Genomic DNA, 10,247 nt, shown 5'->3' with positions numbered 1-10,247 from the left:
AAAATTTTTTAAAAAATAAAAAAAAAAAAAAAAAAAAAAAAAAAAAAAAAAAAAAAAAAAAAAAACAAACCAGCTCCAGGATTCATTGATTTTTTTTGAAGGGTTTTTGTGTCTCTTTAGAGATACAGCTTTCCTTTTAACTTGAGTTACTTGAGCAAGAGATTAACTGGAAGAAGAGACTAACTGGCCTTATATTGTAAAGACCTCTTTTGGCTTGTAGCTTGGGATCTAGTCTGAAATCTGTAAAATATAATATAATAATAGCGCCATCAATTATTGGTAATATTGCTCAAGTCCCTGGCCAATGCAATGCCATCACTTTTCCATGCTTATCTCTCCAGTCTTCCTCTTTCTCACACCCAGGATAACATGCTTCCTTGCCAGAATATGCACATGTTCACAACAGCCTCACTTTGCACAATTCTACTCTCTGTAGGCAAAGTGAAGGGAGAGAAGTGAGATCTGAGTTTTCTTTGTGACTGTTTCTTTGTGTTTCCTTCCTTCTTTCAAGCATCTCTTTCCTGAGGAAAGATGAATGCATTCACCCATTTAACAAATAAGCACTTGGCATTTTTACTTTCTAAGAGCTCTGATGATAAACCAGATAGATAAGATACCTGCCTTCGAGGGATTTACATGTTGCTGAGAAGACAGGCAATTAACAAGTGTTAACAGTAAGGTATGATAAGTGCTGTAACAGAGGAAAGTACAGTCACAAATAGGAGGATCAAAAATATAGTCCAGATGTGAGACAAGGCATTCTCAAAGGAGCGCCTCTTTTTCTGGACGCTGAAGCATGATTCAGAGTGTTCTACAGAGAGCAGATTGGTCTAAGCCAGGAAATGGAGCACTAGAAATCTCAGGAGTGAGAGAGAGCCTGCACAAGGTTTTCAGGTGACTGACAGCAACCAGGGAGGCTGGTGGGAGCCAAATACAGACACAGGTGAGAGCCAAATGATCCCTGGCTTTCAATAAGACATGTTGAAGAGACTGAAATGTCTTTATGGGTAATAAGAATGGAAATTCATTAAAATCTATTAAGCTGGGAAGTGACACAAACATTTTATGTTTTGGAAAAATTGTTTTAGCTTCACGTTGGGGACTGGCTTGGTCAAGACTTAGTGGTTGATTTTATTGAAGGTGAGGGAAAGGAAAGGGAACAAGAATGAACCAATATTTTGATATACGGAACTGGGCTGATGGTAATGACATCTCATATAGTGAACTCTGGGACAGCACATATCTGAAAGAAAGGTAGTGACTTAAACTGAGAACAGGTGGAGTTTACGATGGCTACAAGACATCTACATTGAGACATCAGGAGGTATTTAGATAAAGGGTTTAGCAAATTGCCAGATAGTAAATATTTTAGGTTTTGAGGACCAGGCAGTCTCTGTTGGTGGTCTCTATTGCAACTACTCAACTCTGCCATTGTAGTGTTGAAAGCAGCCACAGCCAATATATAGACAAATAAGAATAGCTGTGTTGTAATAAAGCTTCATTTACAAAGCAAGTGGAGTGATTGATTAGTGCCATATGGACCCCTGAGCTAGGAAAATGGAGCTGAGAGAGTGGAGATGGAGGGTCAAGAACTATCAGTATATTCAATGATCTTGGTTTGAAGAGATACCTCTTTTGATAATTCTGTACACTTCCAAGTTTTTCTGAAGATCCCTTTAAGAGAATTAAAAGCTAAAATTGAAATTTCCAAGAAAAGACATCTTTGTGCGAACCCAATAAACTGTGCCCAGAGACAATTGTATAATTTTTGTTATTAATTTTTATTTTTAGTGACTTTAAATATCACGCTGCCAAAATGATACCATAAGTCCCAAGCCATCAGGGAGGATGACATTGCTGAATGGAATATGTCCCAAGCAGAGAGAAGCAGGACAGTCTTATTACATGGGGCAGGATGTCACCCAAGTGAAAAGAAAGGTTTGGGGTAAAAAGACAGAGCTCACTCTTAGTAATGCTAATCTCCTCAGGCCCATGAAAGCATTGTCTTTGGCAAAGCTGGTTTGCCTCATCAAGCCAATAAAGTTATGAATGATTAAATTGCCTTCCTCAGCTTGGGAAAGGACTGAGTGTACATCCCTGGGGATAAGCTGATCTTTTAAAAGGCATTTTTTCCAACTCTTTCTTTCTGCCTCCAAATAAATCACTATATTCTTGACTCTGAAATCATCCTTCTTATCTGAAAATGCTCTACCTTGAACCAAAATGTTTAAACAATATCTCACAATGTAACCCTGTATTCCAGAGGAGAACCTTTGCCTCTGGTAATTGGGACAGTGTGTTTCACTCAGGATGCCTCTACTTGGGGATTGCCAAAGCCTCGCTGTTCATAAGGCCTTAGGTAGCTCCCCACCCCCACCACTCCCTTCTTTTTTTCTTGGATGCTCAAGGAACTTAGCAGGTGGTGCCTAATTTATCCTCCCAGGATTGCTGGGAGTTAAGCCAGCATGGGTCTATCTGCCTCCTCCTCTTCCTGTTGAGTACACTAAAGCATAGGTTGGTCAAGCAATGTTTGGGTTTTTACTAGCAAGTTATCTACAGGACTTGGGAAAGAACCCAAGAAGCATCTCCTCTAATGTTTGTTCCAGGAGAGTAGTGATTTTCACATCGTGAAACCCCTCACTGAGCACAGGGATCTTGGAAATACATATGGACCCAGGGGATGCCAAGCGGGAGATTCTGGCTTGTCGCTTCCCCAAAACTCCCATACGCTTCAACCAGAAGTAGCACCGCTTTTTTTTTCTTTTTTCTTCCTAAAGTTAAGAATTCTATACCTTGAAAAAGAAAAGGCTCAATGCTTCTTTTGAAAATTATGTTTTGTTTAGAAATCTGTGTTTATGTCTCTCCAAGTCTCTTGTTGACTCCTGTTATAGCCTGGTTCCTATTCTCAATGCCCACTGATATTTATGAACACATTTATTAGTACCTACTGTATTGTACACTGTACTTCCCTGTGATTATGATGGTGAACTTCTCCAGTAAAAGCAACATAGTTTCTTCATCTGTGTGAGCTCCCAGTCAGGTGAAAGTCAGTACCTACTGGCTGAATTGTTAATGAATGCCTGGCTGGATGAACCGATGAATTAGAAAGTTTCTGCTTGGATTTTTATATGAAGCCAGCCATAACAGCAACCCATTTAACTTTATATAACCTTCTTCATGTAACTCAGACCCATGGGACTGGAGCTCTGTGGGTCATTCCTCATTCATCTTTGTATATTTTTAGTGCCTAGAAAAGAGGCTGGCTCATAGTAAGTATTCAATATATATATGATTGACTAATCAAGGAAATGACTTTATAGTTAAGCTGATTCCTCCAGCTGAATCACTCCCAGGAAACATATTGAGGATTTGTTGTATTCCAGGCAGTAATCTTAGTGCCGGGTTACAGGTGCTGGTAAAATCTGGTGCTGGCTTTGGAGGAATTTTTCTCTCCAGGGGAAGCAATCTTTTGGGATTAGAAAGACAATCGTATCTTCCAATCCATGGGGGATAGGAAGACAGCAGAATCACACCACCTGAAAAAAAAGCAAGAGCTGGGCTCCAGGCTTGCAGCGATACTCACTTAGGGATGGGGGTGGGAATGTAGCAGTGAAAAGGAGGCCGAGCACATCAATCTCTATTTTGCTCCTAAGCACCCCTCCACGATGACATCTTTTAGGTTAGCCACTTTTGCTTATCTCTGCACATAGGCCAAGCTAACTATAGGAAGAATTTAGTTTATAGTTTAACTTTAAAGCAAGGATAATAATAATCCCTCCCCAAGACTAACCCCCAAGAAGATAAGGAGGGTATAGACACAATTAACAATGTTATGTTAAAAATGTATAAGAGGATTTTGACCTGACCAAAGACAGTTTACCCTTGCTGCCGCCCAGATGTCTGTGGTCATCAGTAATTTTTTCATCTCCTTTCCTCTTTCCCCTTCTCCTAACCTAAAAGCATCCCCACATTCATATTAGCTTAACACAGTTCTTTAGGACGCTAGTCCACCATCTTCTCAGTTGCTGGCTCTCCAAAATAAAGTCACTTGTCTTGCCCACACACATTGTCTTTCAATTTATTGGCTGTGCTGTGGCAGGTGGTATGAGCTTTGGACTCAACAGCAGGAGGAGAAGGGTTACACACCCATGGGCATCTCATAACTCTGCAAAGCTTCATTAACCCATGTATCTTGCTCTTTCCCTGCCAAGTACTTTTGTCATATACTAATAATCCACTACTATTAAAAACAGTGTGTATTTTTCCTTGGATCTCTTGGTGCCTAACATAGTTTGGGGTCTGGCTGGTGGCCTATGCCTGAATACACAGGCTGCTTTTGTCTGTCTCAATTTTCCTCTCTTCCTACAAGGGGAGGACATTTCCACATGGACTGTCTTCCTCCATGTTGTGAACTGAATGTTTGTGTCCCTCCGAAACCTAGATGGTGAAGCCCTAACCCCAATGTGATGGTACTAGGAGGTTGGGTTTTTGGAATGAAATAAGGTTTATGTGAGGTCATGAGGGTGGAGCCCCCACAATAAGATTAGTGCTCTTATAACAACTGAAAGAGACACCAGCGCTTCCTCTCTCCATTATATGGGTAAACAGTGGGAAGGCAGTTATCTGTCAGCCAGGAAGAGCATCCTCAGCAGACGTTGGTGAGTGTTCAACACCCTGATCTTGGTCTTTCCAGCCTCCAGTACTGTGAGAAATAGATATCTTTTGTTTGAGCCACCCAGTGCATGGTATTTTGTTGTAATATCTTGTGACATAGTAAGAAATATATATTTCATCTCTGCTCCTGAATTGTGACATAGAGCTCCTAAAACTCTTGTAATATCCTTAGTGGTAGGGATAAGAAGAGCATCTTTGTTATTCATAATGTGCCTTTTCCAACCATACCTGAGTTTATGCTAATGAGGTGACTCATGGTGGGCCCCTAGATAGCTTCATGGATCCTTCTCTATAGCACTCATACCATATCTCTCTGGATCTTACTAGGTCATTTGGAAGTTCCTGACAGAGCTCATCAGTACCTTCTCCTTCCAGGGCAATCATGCCTTTCTCATGCTCTCTCCAGCCATCTTCATCTTTGAAATTCTCCCTGGTATCCGAAGTCTATCACAGATACTGGCTCCTTACAGAAGCCTGTCTAGTTTCTCACAAATAAATGATATTGTAACTGTAATAGGATCATTTCCCAAGGCGCATATGGCAAGTCAATAAGTTAAGACACTGGGTTTCAGCAGAAAAAGCATTTTAGTCATAGGGTCACTGAATGAGGAGATGGGATGAAACCTCAAATCCATTTCCCTGAGGAGTTTTGTGCTAGGGTTTCTAAGGGTTTTGAAGTGGGGCAAAGTGTGGATTGTTGATCATTCAAAGAGTGCAGGGTGAAGTCATGGGACGGGGAGATTAAGAAGCTGTATACTCATGCTAATCCCATTTCTTTGTGGGGGTCTTCAAACTGGTTGCTGAAATTCAGGGTCTGAAAAACATCTTATGTGATCCTTAAACAAATGCTTTATGATTCGAACACCAGAGATCCTGTCTTATGACCCTCATGTCAGAAATCCTATCTACAGGAACCATGGGGGTGCAAATGGTCAGTATCTAGTGCTGTCTGACTTCTAGCAACAAGGAAGTGGGCCAAAATACAGCTTGATTAATGCTTAATTATAACTTTATTTCTGTCCAGAACTCAGTATGCGATTCTTGTCAACCTGTCGGGATGGCTTCAATATCTGTGGCTCTTTGAACCTGTATTACTTTTTTGTTCTTATGAAGCACCTCTCACGTTCTGCCTGTTATGATCAGTAATTCTTTATCAGTTCTTGCTTTGTAAATTACAAGCATTTTGGAGATAGGGCAAGGAGTTTCCTTCTTTTTAATCCTCCACAGCATCTATCTCACTGCCTACCTAGTCAGTGATATTTAATTAGTATTTGTGCCACTTTCCAATATATCTAGGATGACATACAGGTTTCCCTGACCGTGCCATCTGCAGTAGACTGGTAGTGAGTGCTTTGGGTTCTGGATTGAGAGGAAGTATTTGGGTTCAACAGGAAAACTATCCTAAAAATTGGCAATATCTGTCACTGCTGAGGGATAAACAGCAGGGGGAAGGGGTGCTCATATCCCATTTATTTGCCAATCGTGTTCTACCTTTCTTCATTATTTTGTTTTCACTTATTTATTCATTTTTGTTTTCATACCTTGACTCTGTTCATTTCTTGCCCATGGACCTTTTATTTTCATCGAATGCAGAGAGTACTTTTTTTCCCATTAAGTCATAGAATTTGTTTCCTTTAAATTACTATTCCAATCTCCCCTATCCTAGGAAGCTATTTCATAGCAAATCCTAAGTACCAGTACAATGTCTCATTCTAAAATATCCTTAATAGTCAAGGGGAACATTTTTCTCTTTTCTCCAGAGAATATAGAATGAAAAAATGGTAAAGTATGAAGAGGGATTGTTGGGGATGGGGGTGGTTGCAAAGTTGCTTGCATTCTAAATACATTGAGTCTGGAAAAGAGGCAACCTTTTAAGTGGTTGTTTACCATTAACTGAAAGCTAAGGAGACAGAACTTAAAGCTTAAGGTGACTCAGTCAATTGAAATAAACTAAAAATGAAGATACAGCATCTCTGAAATTACATTCTAACCAGGGCTCACTTTGGTCAAGACAGGGAAAAGGGAACAAGGTTGTTATCTGCAAATCAAGTCAGTGAGAACTGGCTCAAGTAAATAGTCCATCAGTTGGTCAGTCGGCAATCCACACCTGTACTCACTGACATAGAAATTAAATCTCAGGATTGAGATTTACTAAGGATTCCTTATTATTTGTTTCTTGGGTCTCTGGAACCTACCGCACTTACTATTCTCCATCCCCTATTGTTACATATAATAAATACATTGTCTGCCTTTAACATTAGATTTTAAGTTGCTGCTGCTGCTGCTTTTTTTTAGGTCAGAGATTTTACTTTTTTAAAAAGTATGTGACTCTGGGTCTGGTGTATGTTCAGCATTCATTAAATGTTGAATAACTGAATGATAGAAGACAGGTGTTCATTCAAGCTTGCAGCAGGACCCCTGACATGGAACTCCGGACCTCTTCTCTGCAATTCTGCCTCCAAGCTGATAGTAGCTGAGTCACTGCAACGTGATGTAACTGTGTATCAAACGTGTTTTATTTATTTTATTTATTTTATTTTTTTAAAACAACCTGTTTGCCGAGACCAGCTCAGTCCTGGAAAGGAATTAAAGGAATTAATTCCCTGGCGACCCTAGAGGAATTGAAGACACACACACAGAAATGTAGAGTGTAGAGTGAGAAATCAGGGGACTCACAGCCTTCAGAGCTGAGAGCCCCGAACAGAGTTTTACCCACATATTTGTTGACAGCAAGCCGGTGATAAGCATTGTATCTATAGATTATAGATTAACTAAAATGGGAAATAAAGGGATGAGCAGAAACAGACAGATGGGCTCTGGCTAGTTATCTGCAGCAGGAACATGTCCTTAAGGCACAGATCACTCATGCTATTGTTCGTGGTTCAGGAATGCTTTTAAGAAGTTTTCCGCCTTGGGTGGGCCAGGTGTTCCTTGCCCTCAGTCCAGTAAAACCCACAACCTTCCAGAGTGGGTGTCATGGCCATCACGAACATGTCACAGTGTTGCAGAGATTTTGTTTATGACCAGTTTTGGGGCCAGTTTATGGCCAGATCTGGGGACCTGTTCCAACACCTGTTCACCTACTCTTATTTTATAAACATAAAATATTCCCATAACTCTTACTCTGATTCCTTTAAGAACCTTCCTGGCTTGAGTATAAGACTGTCTTACACTTGACTTTTTTAGCTTACATTATGAAAATAATAAAGCCCTTTGAATTTTATAAATGCATAATATTGTAATATTAAATATGCTTTAAAACTATCATCTCCCACTTCTGCTACTCCAAAATGCTGACATGTCCCCAAAGTGATCGTACTTTATGCCTGTGAATCACCCATGCCACCTTTTTTCTCATTCATGAGAATGCTGCTTTTAACATCATCAGGAATAGTGACTACATAAGAAGCTTGCCTTTTGAGTTTGTTGCGATGTTTAATCATTCTCTAAGTCAGGAAGGTCTGGCTTAAATTCCTATGGTTGCATCTCCATCCTGGAATATTTAGTTTTGAGAACAATAGATCAATGTCCCTTGTCCTAACCTTTGATGTAGAGAAAGTAAGTTAATGAGGTTGCTGCTTGAGCTTCTTTTTTATTTTTCTAAATTAAAAGATACCCAGCCACTTAAAATTTTCTTTTATGGGACTAATTTAAAGTCTCTGTAATTAATTTCAGTTGACATTCTATATGTTACTTTAGAATTTCTCAATTTCTCTGCCCTATTCTTTATGCACTGCCCTGAAAGACCTGACTAAGGCCATCTTAGCTTTCTTTTAAAAGGAGAAAAGTAAAACCTCAGGAATGAAATAACTGCCTAGTGATTCAAAATGATTGGTAAAATAGGATAGCGTCACAGAACTCAGAGTATACTAAGTGGAGAGAATACTTAGAATCAAGAAATGAGTTTGAGTCCATTGCCTACCTGTTGTGGTCTTCCGTTAAGTGGGAATAACAACATATTCTGTCCCTTTCCTGGAGACATTATCAAGTTCACAGGAGGCCATTAAAAATAATGGTGAATTATAAAGCTCTACATAGAAGTATAATCAGAACCTAACACAAACAGTAAAATGCCTTCAGAATGTCAAGATAAAATTAACCCGTATAAGTGCAATAAAGAAGAGCTTAAGTTTACCAGTTAGATTAGTGATTTGTTGCTGTAAATCAGTGGTGAGAAATTAAGTCCAATTGATGATCAGGTGAAAGAATAGGGAAGAGTGTATTAATAAATTACTCAATGTCCACTCTATGATGGGTAAATTGTATGATTTTCACAAAATATATGAAAAGGTATGTAGTAACATTTTTCTCTTTCTTTTGCAAAAAATGTACCCCCTGCTCAGAAAGATTAAATTATTTGTCCAAGGCAGCATGGCCATTGGAGGAGAGTGTGGATCATTTCCTCATTTTCTCAGTTCTATTGTATGACTGAGGTGTAACACAATGAAGCATAAACTAATACTATAAAGTGAAATAGCTGAAGCTGGCTAATGAGAAGCTGAAATAGTAATTGTATTGTAGAAAGACAATATAAGTGTATAGTATTGGTGAAATGTAGTAAAAGGAACCTCAAAGAGAAAAAAATGTAGTATTTACCTGCCCACTTCTTGACAATCTGCACTGCACCTGAAGGGCAAAAGAAGTAAATGCTAATATCATGGGGACCAGGAATAAAATTCCTTATCACCGTTTTTTCCCCCAGACCTATTTTATACACCCAAGCTATCTTGGGCTTAAACAAAGTTCACAGAAAAAAATCTTTCTTTGTACAGAAATGCTTTGAAAGCAGGTTTACACATTAAAGATTTGAAATTGGGTTCTCATGTGTCAGTCCCTTAGAAACAAATCAATGTCCAGTAGATTTTTGGATCTGCAAAGTCAAGGGCTTCCTGTAAACTATAGCAGCATCAGTCAGATTCTAATACCCTTAAAGGCCAGACTGTTGGCTAGCCCTCCCTCTGTGACACATGTCATGTCTCTTTAATTTTAATTACCATGCTATAATTCCTTTTGTGTCAGGTGTACCTTTGCTGAAATTATAAAATTTTATATTTAACCCTATTGTTCTCATTCCGGTAATTCCAACAGGTTAAATGAGTGACCCAAATGATATAGTTAGTGACAATATGGTGTTGAGAGTTGAACCCAGGTCTCCTGAGTTCAAGTTTGCTCTTCTTTTCATATATATGTATATGTATATACATACCTCTGTGTGTGTGTGTTATATACATTTATATGTTTTTCTATGTTTTTCCTTTCATGTTTTAAAACTCCTTCATAGTAGGGACTGTATTTCTGTCATCCATGACTTAATTTCCTCTTCTTTCAACTGTGGATAACAACATTTACCTCACAGTGATGTCGTGAGAATGAAATGAGACAACAAATTTAAACAATAACACCTTACTTAGTATTCAGTAGATGCTGAATTAAAGTTAATTCCCATTCATTCCTTTACTCTAGGTAACCTACAGACATTTGTTCAATGAACTTTGTTTGATTACTTTTCTCCACTCCACTAGAAGCCAGTGGTTCTCAACCTTGACTGTAATTGAAACCACTTGGGAAGTTTT

Source organism: Rhinopithecus bieti, unplaced genomic scaffold (assembly GCF_001698545.2).
Source record: "Rhinopithecus bieti isolate Rb0 unplaced genomic scaffold, ASM169854v2 scaffold_42039, whole genome shotgun sequence".
Classification (NCBI taxonomy): domain Eukaryota; kingdom Metazoa; phylum Chordata; class Mammalia; order Primates; family Cercopithecidae; genus Rhinopithecus; species Rhinopithecus bieti.
This window is presented reverse-complemented; position numbering follows the sequence as displayed.